The following is a 12,290-nucleotide window of genomic DNA, read 5'->3' on the forward strand; positions in this document are numbered from 1 at the left end:
ATCCGGCTTCTCTCAAGTCACTTCTATGGAGAGAAGCTGAATGCAACTAGTTGGCATGTGATCACATACATGTAGTGGCATGAGCGCCCGCTCGCACCGGGAACCCCGGAGAATAGCCATAGCATGCACATTGCACACTGTCACCATTCAGCAGTCTGGTGTAACATCAAGTGACTGCAGACCTTTGTCCCAAACCTGTACAAGCCCCTTTAAGAAAGTAGTGTAGACTGAGCGCCACATGTCAGGTTAAGGGAGGGGGGCTTCAGTATGGGGCAGAACTTGACCCATTTCTTAAAAATCCCTCAAAAGTGTTGGAAAAGATGTGACCTGGCATTTTAGTGGTTGATACAGTACAGTCATCCTGATAACTCATCACACTACACTGGCACAGATACTGGCACAGACACTGGCACAGACACTGTAACAGATACTGGCACAGACACTGGCACAGATACTGGCACAGACACTGTAACAGATACTGGCACAGACACTGGCACAGATGCTGGAACAGACACTAGCACAGATACTGGCACAGGTAATGGCACATACACTGGCACAGATACTGGAACAGACACTGGAACAGATACTGGCACAGACACTGGCACAGATAATGGCACAGACACTGGAACAGATACTGGCACAGACACTGGAACAGATACTGGCACAGATAATGGCACAGACACTGGAACAGACACTGGCGCAGACACTGGCACAGACACTGGAACAGACACTGGCACAGATAATGGCACAGACACTGGAACAGATACTGGCACAGACACTGGCACAGATACTGGAACAGATACTGGAACAGACACTGGCACAGATACTGGCACAGACACTGGCACAGATACTGGAACAGATACTGGCTCAGGTAATGGCATAGACACTGGCACAGATACTGGAACAGACACTGGAACAGATACTGGCACAGACACTAGAACAGATACTGGCACAGATAATGGCACAGACACTGGAACAGATACTGGCACAGACACTGGCACAGACACTGGAACAGATACTGGCACAGATAATGGCACAGATAATGGCACAGACACTGGAACAGACACTGGCACAGATACTGGCACAGATACTGGAACAGATACTGGCACAGATAATGGCACAGATAATGGCACAGACACGAACAGATACTGGCACAGATACTGGAACAGACACTGGCACAGATACTGGCACAGACACTGGAACAGATACTGGCACAGACACTGGCACAGACACTGGAACAGATACTGGCACAGACACTGGCACGCCGCTCGCATTGGACAGCTGCATAAAATAGCCCCAAATAGTAAGAGCACATACTAAATCCTGCGCTATGATTTCTGTCTACTCCTCTAGTGATGACTAGATTTTTTCAGGCTGTAACTAGAAAATCAAACACTATTGTTGCGGGCACTCTTAGGCCACGGTCCCACTATCAGTATTTGGTCAGTATTTGGCCAGTATTTTTTCTCAGGACTAGGAGCCAAAATGAGGTGAGGAACAATCAGAGAAAAGGTATAATAGAAACAAGTCACCAATTCTGCATTTATCACCCACTCCTGGTTTTGGCTCCCACTCCTGAGAAAAAATACTGACCGAATACTGACCAAATACTGATAGTGGAGCCGTGGCCTAATTCAGAAGCAGACAAGCTAGCGAGTTTTATAAACCCGTGCCAATTCGTTTTCATGTCCCATGGTGCAAGTGTAACTATTTTTTCACATTTGATCCCATAGTGCACTTTTTGATTGGCATATTATTTTATAGTCGGCATAGCCATAGTATATGAAGGTTAATTTTTATGAGAGTAGCACTTTTAATTGGCACCATGATGGAGTACAGAAACCTCACGGATTACACTTTTTAATTCTTTTTTTTTACTAAGCCCCTTCCATATGTTGCAGGTGCCGGCTGTGTTATACTGGTCACTTCCGTGGTCGGCCTGGAAGTCTGTGTGAGATGGTTGCAATTCCATTTTCTAAAATTTGTATACCACTTTTGCTTCAGTATTCTGACCGATAAGGAAACCTTTGCTGATCTTCTTGTAGCCTTCCCCTTGTGTAAATAAAATATTTTCTAGATCAGGTCTTGTCACCTTTTTCTTCCATGTGGTGCCTGTCTTGATTCCACCCCTCAGTGTGTCTGGGATGCAGTTACTGAAGGCTCAGCCATTCAATCTGGTACAGGGGTGTGCTGAAGCTGTCAGTACTTTCATTGACAGCTCAGAGTCCAGTTTGGTGCAGGGGCGTGCTGAGCTGTCGGTGTTTTGATTGACAGCTCGGCCTTCCAATCCGAGACTGGGAGGTGCTGGCTGTCTCCAGGTGTTTATCGTCCCAGGTGATTGCCAGGCTACTTAACTGGACTGTTAGTTCCAGACCTCTGCCAGACGTAAATTCAGCTTTTCTGTGGTGTGTGTCTCTGTGCCTTGTGTTTTGCTTGATGATCTTTCAATGCCTGACCTTGGACCTTGTCATGACCATCCGTCTGTTTAACCCTTTGTTCTGATCTGCTATCTTCCTGGTATTTTAACCTTGGACCATTACCTGTGTCTTTGTCCCTTCCCTCTGTTTATGACGTATACTCCTGGCTTTTGACCTTGGACTCCTTGACTATCCCAACTCAGGGCTTGTCTGTGAGAAGTGACTCAGCATTACATTATGCTTAGTGAATAGGTGGCGAATTTGACCGGATCAGGCTAAGGAATGCCAGAGTCTGGAGTCATCACAAAATCAGTTGCAGGGTCAGATAATTAATCTTAGCCCACGGCCCCACTATCAGTATCAGGTCAATATTTTTTCTCAGGAGTTGGAGCCAAAACCAGGAGTGGGTGATAAATACAGAATTGGTGCACATTTCTATTATACTTTTCCTCTGATTGTTCCTTACCTGGTTTTGGCTTCCACTTGTGAGAAAAAATACTGACAAAATACTGATAGTGGGGCCGTGGCCTCATGAATGCTTCCTATAGCCCTCCACTGCTGGCAGTGGCTGTGACGTCAATACCCTCTGATGTACAGTTGGTCTCTCCTGAACCTGTGATGGCCCTCCCTGATAAATCTTCGGGAGAGAAAGACCATATAATCATGTACCACTGCAATGGGGTCATCAGACCTGGGCATATTCCTTGTCCCCACAAGCCCCAGAACGGTCTTCTGTTGATCCCTTTTTTGACACTTTAGATCTGATCTATGACAAACCCGACAGGATCCAGGTCACTGAGGCTAAGATCATGAACCTTGCACAGAGGGGTCGCACAGCTGCACTACTGCACTGCTTTCCAGCAGTGGTCCACTGAAGTTCTATGGAATGATGCAACTTTCGGGTGCCAGCTCCACAAAGGCCTTTCCGAAACCCTTAAGGACGCTCTGGTCTTTCATGACGCCCCTTGTTCTCTGGCGGAGGCCATGACCCAGGCCATACGAATGGACCGCAGAATCCATGAGACTGGGTGAACAGCAGGCTGCCCATTATTCTTCCAAGGACCAGGTCCATTTACTGGAGGTAGAGCCATTGGAGGTTAGAGTTGCCAGTCTTTGTGTTGTGGAGAAAAGGCCACAAATTGTACAGACACAGTGGTAGAGCACACAGAGGCTTTTTGGTACAGTACTACCACAGGCAGGTGTGCAGATTACACACAGAGGGTTTTTGGCACAGTACTGCCACAGGCAGGGATGCAGAGTACACACAGATGCTTTTTGGCACTGTACTCTCACGGAGACGCATGCAGAGTACACATACAGAGGCTTTTTTGCAGAGTGTGCACACAAATGTGTGCAAAAAAAAGTGAGGGTCACGTGGTGAGCCGGCCAATCACAGCCATGCCAATACTTGGCATGGCTGTGATGGCTCCGGAAGTGCCCCACTGCCTAAAAGCTTGTTGATTGGCTGTGCTGCAGCCTTTCAATGGACTTTATTAGGTCTCTGATTCAAACCCGAACAGTAAACCAGACTTCCGGGGGAAAGTCCATGTTCAGGGTTCGGTACTGGAAACTATGTGTTCGGTACGAACCTGTTGTTTACAGTTCGGGTTCGCTCATCCCTATTACTGGCCACTCAAACTGCAAGATGGCCGGTTATCCTAGGCAACGAGCAGTACACTATAAAATTATAAATCCCACTGTTCTTGAGAACAGTGAGGATTTTATAATACAATGAAAATTGCAAAGTTGCCTGTTTTCACAAGTAGTTTAAAATTTTAACAATTTAAGATCTTGTGAAAATTACTTTATGGACACAGCCAGTTTTTGATGAGCAGTTTCATTTGGCTCTGTGGTCGATGGTGTCAAAACCCGCTCACCTGCAGCTAGCCAATGTCAGGGGATTTTTCAAGATTTTAAATTGAACTGTAGGTGATGTATTGGCCACATGTGCCCCCTATTTTGTAATTTTACCCCCAGTGAGAGCCTTTTGTAGACTGCACGCGGTTGTAACTGGGGTGCTGGCTCCCATTTTTTGCACAAAGGAACTGGCAGTCATTTTCCAATGAGCCATAACTACAATGTAGCTCTTTGTGAGCTTATTTTTTGTGAGATGAATCGTAGTTTTGAATGACACCATTCATTTTGTCATATAATGTATTAAGAAATGGGACAAAATTCCAGATAAAGTGGTGAAAAAACCTAAATTGAGCCATTTTTTCTGCAGTATTGCAGTATATAGTGAAAACTACAGTCTCTTACAAAGCCAACTTATGGCAATTTATGCAACCGTGCCTGGTTCTGTTCAAGTGAATGGTAGGACATGCTGCACCAAGCCCAGTTATTACTAGACTAGTGAGCTGCTGTGCCTATGTAAATGAAGAAGGGGAACAAAAGCATCTAATTGTGCTGATAGACTGGTCGTAGATGACCATCACTGGTTATGGCCAAGGCTATGTGCCCACGATGCAGAAATGCAGCATATTTTTTCCGCTTCTCCCTCGCAGGAAAAACGCATGCAGATTTTACATGCGTTTTTCCTGCCAGGTAGAAGCGTTTGTCAAGCATTTTTGCATGCATTTCTGCATGCGAGTTATCAAGCGCTTTTCCAAGCGATTTTAGCATCACTTGGGAAAGTGCTTGACAACTTGGTCACACAACCGGCATGGATTTATATAGTATGACCAAGTAATAGTTAAAAAAAAAGTATAAGAATGGTGAAAAATAAAAAATAAAGATTATACTTACCTTCCGATGGCCCGCGGTCTCCTTCTTAGCTCTGTCCGGTCTCCCCGGTGTCTCGCCGTGGTGGGAAGGACCTTCGATGACGTCATTGAGTCATGTGACAAGTCACGCGACCGCCGACGTCAGCAGTCGCGTGACCTGTCACATGACTCAATGACGTCATGTCAGGTCCTCACACCACCGCGAGCCGCCCAACACACCGCACACATCGTTATAGAGACTGGGGGCCATCGGAAGGTAAGTATAATCTTTATTTTTTATTTTAAATTCTTTTTTTTTAAAGTTTCTATGGTACCCAGGTCTGGATGAGAGTCTCCTCTTCTCCAGGCCTGGGTACCATCCGCACATTGAATCGCTTCATATCCGCGTGTGCACATGTAGTGATGCGGATATCAAGCGTTTCAATGCAAGTCAATGGCGGCGATTACGCTGCGTGTCTGCAAAATTAATGGACATGCTGCGTATTTTTCCGCAATGATAATCCGCAGCGGAAATTTCCGCAGCATGTGCACAGCACATGCGGATTATCATTGGGGACCATAGGGCACGTATTACCAAGCTGTTTTTAAGCATTTTCGCTGTGGAAATTATGCAGCAAAAACGCTTGAAAAACGCATAGTGAGCTCACAGTCTATGTGGCCGCTGAACAGAACAGCTGGGGCTCAGCCACTGCAGCACTGTTTACATTTAGGCTGAGTGCCCACTATGCGTTTTTCAAGTGTTTTTGTCACGGCATTTCCGCAGCAAAAATGCTTGGTAATACGTGCCCCACGGTCCCCAATGATAATCCACATGTGCTGTGCATATGCTGCGGAAATTTCCGCTGCGGATTATCATTGCAGAAAAATACACAGCTTGTCCATTAATTTTGCGGACACGCAGCGTAATTGCAGCCATTGACTTGCATTGAAACGCTTGATATCCGCATCATTACATGTGCACACGCGGATATGAAGCGATTCAATGTGCGGATGGTACCCGGGTCTGGGGAAGAGGAGACTCTCATCCAGACCTGGGTTACCATAAAAACTGTAAAAAAAAGAATTTAAAATAAAAAATAAAGATTATACTTACCTTCTGATGGTCTCCATAGCGATGCGTGCAGTGTGTTGGGCGGCTCGCGGTGGTGTGAGGACCTCACATGACGTCATTGAGTCATGTGATAGGTCACGCGACCGCTGATGTCGGCGGTCGCGTGACCTGTCACATGACTCAATGACGTCATCGCAGGTCCTTCACACCACCACGAGACACCGGGTAGATCGGACGGAGCGGAGAAGGAGACCGGGGGCCATCGGAAGGAAAGTATAATCTTTATTTTTTATTTTTCACCATTCTTATACTTTTTTTTTTTAACTATTACTTGGTCACATGTAAAATCTGCATGCGGTTTTCCTGCCAGGGAGAAGCGGAAAAAATATGCTGCATTTCTGCATCGTGGGCTCATAGCCATAAAGCAGGAGTTTAATCTGCTGTTTATCTCTGCAATCCTAACTCATCCATATAAAGAACTAACAGATTACGTAAGCTGCAAACAGCATGGCGTAAAAAAAAAGACATGGGGCAAAGAATGACTGAATTGATTTTACCCCCATTCACTCAGATCACTCAGATTATAAAGTCAAGCAATAAATGTAAGGTTGTAGTAACACTGTAAAAACTATGTTTTTTAGTAAAATGTTTATTCAGTAAAAATGAGAAAAAAAGTAAATATGTAAATTCAGAATCAACCCAATTGTACTGACCCGTAGAACCAAAATAGAATATTATTTGGAATTTAACTTTGATTCTCAATTTGAATAGTTTTGTATTTTCTGCTTACATCATTCCTAGATTAATGGGTAAAGGTTTCCATCTAGTGGTCAGAATTGATAACTGCAATAGTGGAAAATAAAATAATCCAGCATCTATGGGACCAAAACATGCCATATTAGCAGATTTTCTGGTTTAACCATTTACTGTCCATAAGTGCTTTTTGGCTTTTGTGAATGAGCAAAATTTCTCCTTTTGGAATGCTGCATTCTGGAAGTGATTTTTTTTTCTCAGTCTACATCAAAATGTTTAGTTTTTTTTTTCTTTTTTAATGCTTTCTTATTTTTAATCTTGGAGTAAATATCAATTTTGTAGGTTTTATTTGGGAAAACAGCCACGAATAGGGAAAATAATCATTATTATGCTCTGTTTTAAAGGCAATCTGCCAGTAGGATAAACCCTCATAAGCCGTCTATATTGTCATGTAGATCATAGGAAGATGAATAAAAGGATACCGTGATATTTGTGATCTGATGTCTTATTCCAGAGAAAATCACATTTTTCTTATATGTAAATGATCTGCATGAGAATGTCTCCAGAGCTTATTTTACATGAAGGGGGAGTTACCAGTGTGATGTGTGATGGCCACTCTCTGCTCTCCTGATCTCACTGCAGAGCTGTGTGTGATTTATAATTCCACATTCAGTATTTGGTCAGTATTTTACATCAGTATGTGTAAGACAAAACCAGGAGAGGGTGATAAATACAGAAGTGGTGACATGTTTCTATTATACTTTTGTTTGTCTGATGGTTCCTCACCTGGTTTTGCCTTAGAAATACTGAGGCAAAAAACTGACCAAATACTGAATGTATGAACGTGGCCTAACTGACACATCTGCAGGCGTCCTCTCCAGTGTTGGATTAAGAATAGCCAGTAGGGCTACTTCAGCTAGGCTGAAATGAATTCTACTCAATATTAATGATAACATATTTTTAATTTATATTAATTCAATCACTTAATATTGAGCAGAATTAAGAATGCTGACATCTCCCTATATACAATATGAGCCTTCATATAGCTCCTTTATAGAATGTATGAGCCCCCACATAGTTCCTTATACAGTAGTGTTCAGAATAATAGCAGTCCAATATGACTAACCAGATGAATCACTGTTTTTGGTATACATTATATTACCACATGTCAAACAATTTACCAGTTGGTGCAGTAGATTCTAAGAAAACCAACAGACTCAGCATTCATGATCTGCAGGTTTTTGAGTCTGCGTATTTGAATAATTAATTGAAAGGGGATGTGTTCAAAATAATAGCAGTGTGGTGTTCAATTAGTGAGGTCAATCATTCTGTGAAGAAACAGGTGTGAATTAGGTGGCCCTTATTTAAGGGTGAAGCGGGCACATGTTGTACATGCATTTCTCCTTGAAAGCCTGAGAAATATGGGTCGTTCGAGACATTGTTCAGAAGAACAGCGTACTTTGATTAAAAAGTTGATTGGAGAGGGTAAAACGTATAAAGAAGTGCAGACAATGATAGGCTGTTCAGCTAAAATGATCTCCAATGCTTTAAAATGGAAAGCAAAGCCAGAGAGATGTGGAAGAAAACGGAAGACTACCATTCAAATGGATCATAGAATAGCCAGAATGGCAAAGGCTCAGCCAATGATCAGATCCACGATGATCAAAGAAAGTCTCAAGTTACCTGTGAGTATTGTGACAGTTAGAAGACGCCGGTGTGAAGCTAATCTCTTAGCAAGAAGTCCCCGCAAAGTCCAACAAAAAGACATGTACTGAAACAGATATAATTTGCCAAAGAACACATCAACTGGCCTAAAGAGAAATGGAGAAATATTTTGTGGACTGATGAAAGTAAATTTGTTCTTTTTGGGTCCAAGGTCCGCAGACAGTTCTTCAGACGACCCCCAAACTCTGCATTCAAGCCACAGTACACTCTGAAGACAGTGAAGCATGGTGGTGCAAGCATCATGATATGGGCATGTTTCTCTTACTATGGTACCGGACCTATTTACCGCATACCAGGGATCATGGACCAGTTTGCATATATTAAAATACTTGAAGAGGTTGCCTTACGCTGAAGAGGATATGCCCTTGAAATGGGTGTTTCAACAAGACAACGACCCTAAACACACAAGTAAACAAGCAAAATCTTGGTTCCAGTCCAACAAAATTGAGGTTATGGAGTGGCCAGCCCAATCTCTGGTCCTTAATCCGATAGAACACTTGTGCGGTGACATCAAAAATGCAGTTTCTGAGGCAAAGCCAACAAATGTCAAAAAACTGTGGGATGTAGTCAAAGCATCCTGGGCTGGAATGACAGTTGACAGGTATAAGAAATTGGTTGACTCTATGCAACATAGATGTGAAGCAGTTCTAAAAAACTGTGGGTATACAACTATATATTAGGTTAATGATTCACAGGAATGCTAAATCCTAAATTAAAAAATAAATAAAAAGTACATATTGTGAGTTTGTAAAGACAAATGCTAACACTGCTATTTTTTTGAACAGCCCAATGTTCATTTTTTGTTATTTTCTGTAAAGTAGTTAAAAATATATACATTTATCTTCATGTTTTGATTAGAAAACACTGTGCAATGTTCCCAGTGCATGGAAATAAAAACTAGTATAAAGATTTTGTGCTTAACTCATGTTTTTGAACACTCTGCTATTATTTTGAACACTACTGTATACAGTGTGAGCCCCCACATAGCCTCCCTATGTACAGTATGAGCCCCCACATAGTTTCCCTAGATACAGTATGAGCCCTCACATACAGTGGTGTGAAAAATGTTTGCCCCCTTTCTGATTTCTTATTCTTTTGCATGTTTGTCACACTTAAATGTTTTAGATCATAAAACAAATTTAAATATTTAACAAAGATAACACAAGTAAACAAAATGCAGATTTTAATGAAGGTCTTCATTATTAAGGGAAAAAGAAATCCAAACCTACAGGGTCCTGTGTGAAAAAGTGATTTCCCCCTAAACCTAATAACTGGTTGGGCCACCCTTAGCAGCAACAACTGCAATCAAGCATTTGCAATAACTGGCAATAAGTCTTTTACGACGCTCTGGAGGAATTTTGACCCACTCATCTTTTAAAAATTGTTGTAATTCGCCACATTGGAGGGTTTCCGAGCATAAACCGCCTTTTTAAGGTCATGCCACAGCATCTCAATCGGATTAAGGTCAGAACTTTGACAAGGCCACTTCAAAGTTTTAATTTTGTTTTTCTTAAGCCATTCAGAGGTGGACCTGCTGGTGTGTTTTCGATCATTGTCCTGCCGCATAACCCAAGAGCGCTTCAGCTTGAGGTCACGAACAGATTGCCGGACATTCTCCTTCAAAATGGCAACAGTTACCGCTCAGTACAAAGCACCGTGAGCAACAGTTATAAGCACGCCCAGCACTTTGATTGACAGCTCGCTCTGCAGCGCATATGTGTAGAGCGAGCTCCCAATCAATGTCTTAGGGTGTGCTTATAGCTGTCACTCACAATCTCTGTAGCTGCTCCATTCACGTTTATGACTGAAAGCCGGAAACTCCCTGGAGGAATAGAGTTCATTTTCTCCCAGTAGCCGTGCTATCAGTAAGGTGGCCAGCAATATAATTCTATTTACCTGCAGATTAACCCAACATCTGCAGGTCATTAGCATTTGGAGACATGACAGGTTCCATTTAAGCAGGCATAGAAAAACAACGAAACAAACAACTTGAAAAGATTGAACCTTCTAAAAGTAGAATTCAACAGCTTGGCTAATTTCTCCCAAAAATGCCATAGGTGGAAAATACATTCAGTGCAAATTGCATGTAATTTGTAGATAACTTGGCTCACAAGTATGAGGACCCTTGTCGCAGGTTGCAAGCTTGCTTATTTTGGCCAAAATATCGACCAATACATATATTTTTATTCAGCGTGCAGCCAAACCCATTAATATTGACCTTGAAAACTAGGGTGTATGTCCTCATTTGGTTCACATATATAGTGTTGGGCAGCCCACCTAGTCTAATAGTATAGCCGTCCATAATAGGCTGCAAGCAAGACACTACATGTGTGTCATCAGTGCCCTATACAAGCCTTTTTTTGTGTGCAGTTTTAATACTAAGCAATCACCCCCTCCATGAATTGATAGGTTGTGAGTGGTTGTCTCATCAGAATTTTGCAAATTGTTGCCACATTTATTAAAGAAGCACTCCCATCAAAATTTTTATTCTCTTAATATACTGCAGTCATCATATCATATAGCACTGTGTATTTAAAATTGCTCATTTTCCCTTTCTACCCAGCTAATTCTTATGTTTTCCTTTAGGTCTTTGACATCACGTGACTAACCCTTTCGCCCCAGAGCCTGTTTTAGCCTTTATGACCAGGCCAATTTTTTCAATTCTGACCAGTCACTTTATGAGGTAATAGCTCTGGAACTCTTCAACGGATCCCACTGATTCTGAGACTGTTTTTTCATGACATCTTGTACTTCATGATAGTGGTAAAATTTCTTCGATATGACTTGTGTTTATTTTTGAAAAAATTGGAAATTTGGCGAAAATTTTGAACATTTTCATGCCCTTAAATCAGAGAGATATGTCACACAAAATAGTTAATAAATAACATTTCCCACATGTCTACTTTACATCAGCACAATTTTGGAATAAAAATGTTTTATTGTTAGGAAGTTATAGGGGTTAAAGGTTGAGCAGCGATTTCTCATTTTTCCAACAAAATTTACAAAACCATTTTTTTAGGGACCACATCTTTATTTAAGTGACTTTTAGGGGCCCTTTATGACAGAGAATACCCAAAAGTGACACCATTCTAAAAACTTCACCCCTCAAGGTGCTCAAAAACACATTCAAGAAGTTTACTAACCCTTTAGGTGCTTCATGGGAATTTTTGGAATGTGGAAGAAAATAATGAACATTTAACTTTTTTTTCACAAAAATGTTACTTTAGACCCCAATTTTTTTCATTTTCGCAAGTGTAACTGGAAAAAATGGACTACACAATTTGTAGGGCAATTTCTCCTGAGCTCGCATATCCCATATGTGAGGGAAAACCACTGTTTGGGCGCACTGCAGGATTCGGAAGGGAAGGAGCGCCATTTGACTTTTTGAATGTAAAATTTGTTTGAATAATTAGTGGATGCCATGTCGCATTTGGGGAGCCCCTGATGTGCCTAAGCAGTGGAAACCCCCCACAAGTGACATCATTTTGGAAAATAGACCCCTTAGGGAACTTATCTAGATGTGTGGCGAGCACCTTGAACCCCCAGGTGCTTCACATAAGTTTATAATATTGAGCCGTAAAAATAAATTTTTCACATTTTTCCCACAAAAATGTTTTTCAT

The sequence above is a fragment of the Phyllobates terribilis genome, unplaced genomic scaffold (assembly GCF_046119375.1).
Source record: "Phyllobates terribilis strain yellow unplaced genomic scaffold, ASM4611937v1 Scaffold_2__4_contigs__length_985480577, whole genome shotgun sequence".
Classification (NCBI taxonomy): domain Eukaryota; kingdom Metazoa; phylum Chordata; class Amphibia; order Anura; family Dendrobatidae; genus Phyllobates; species Phyllobates terribilis.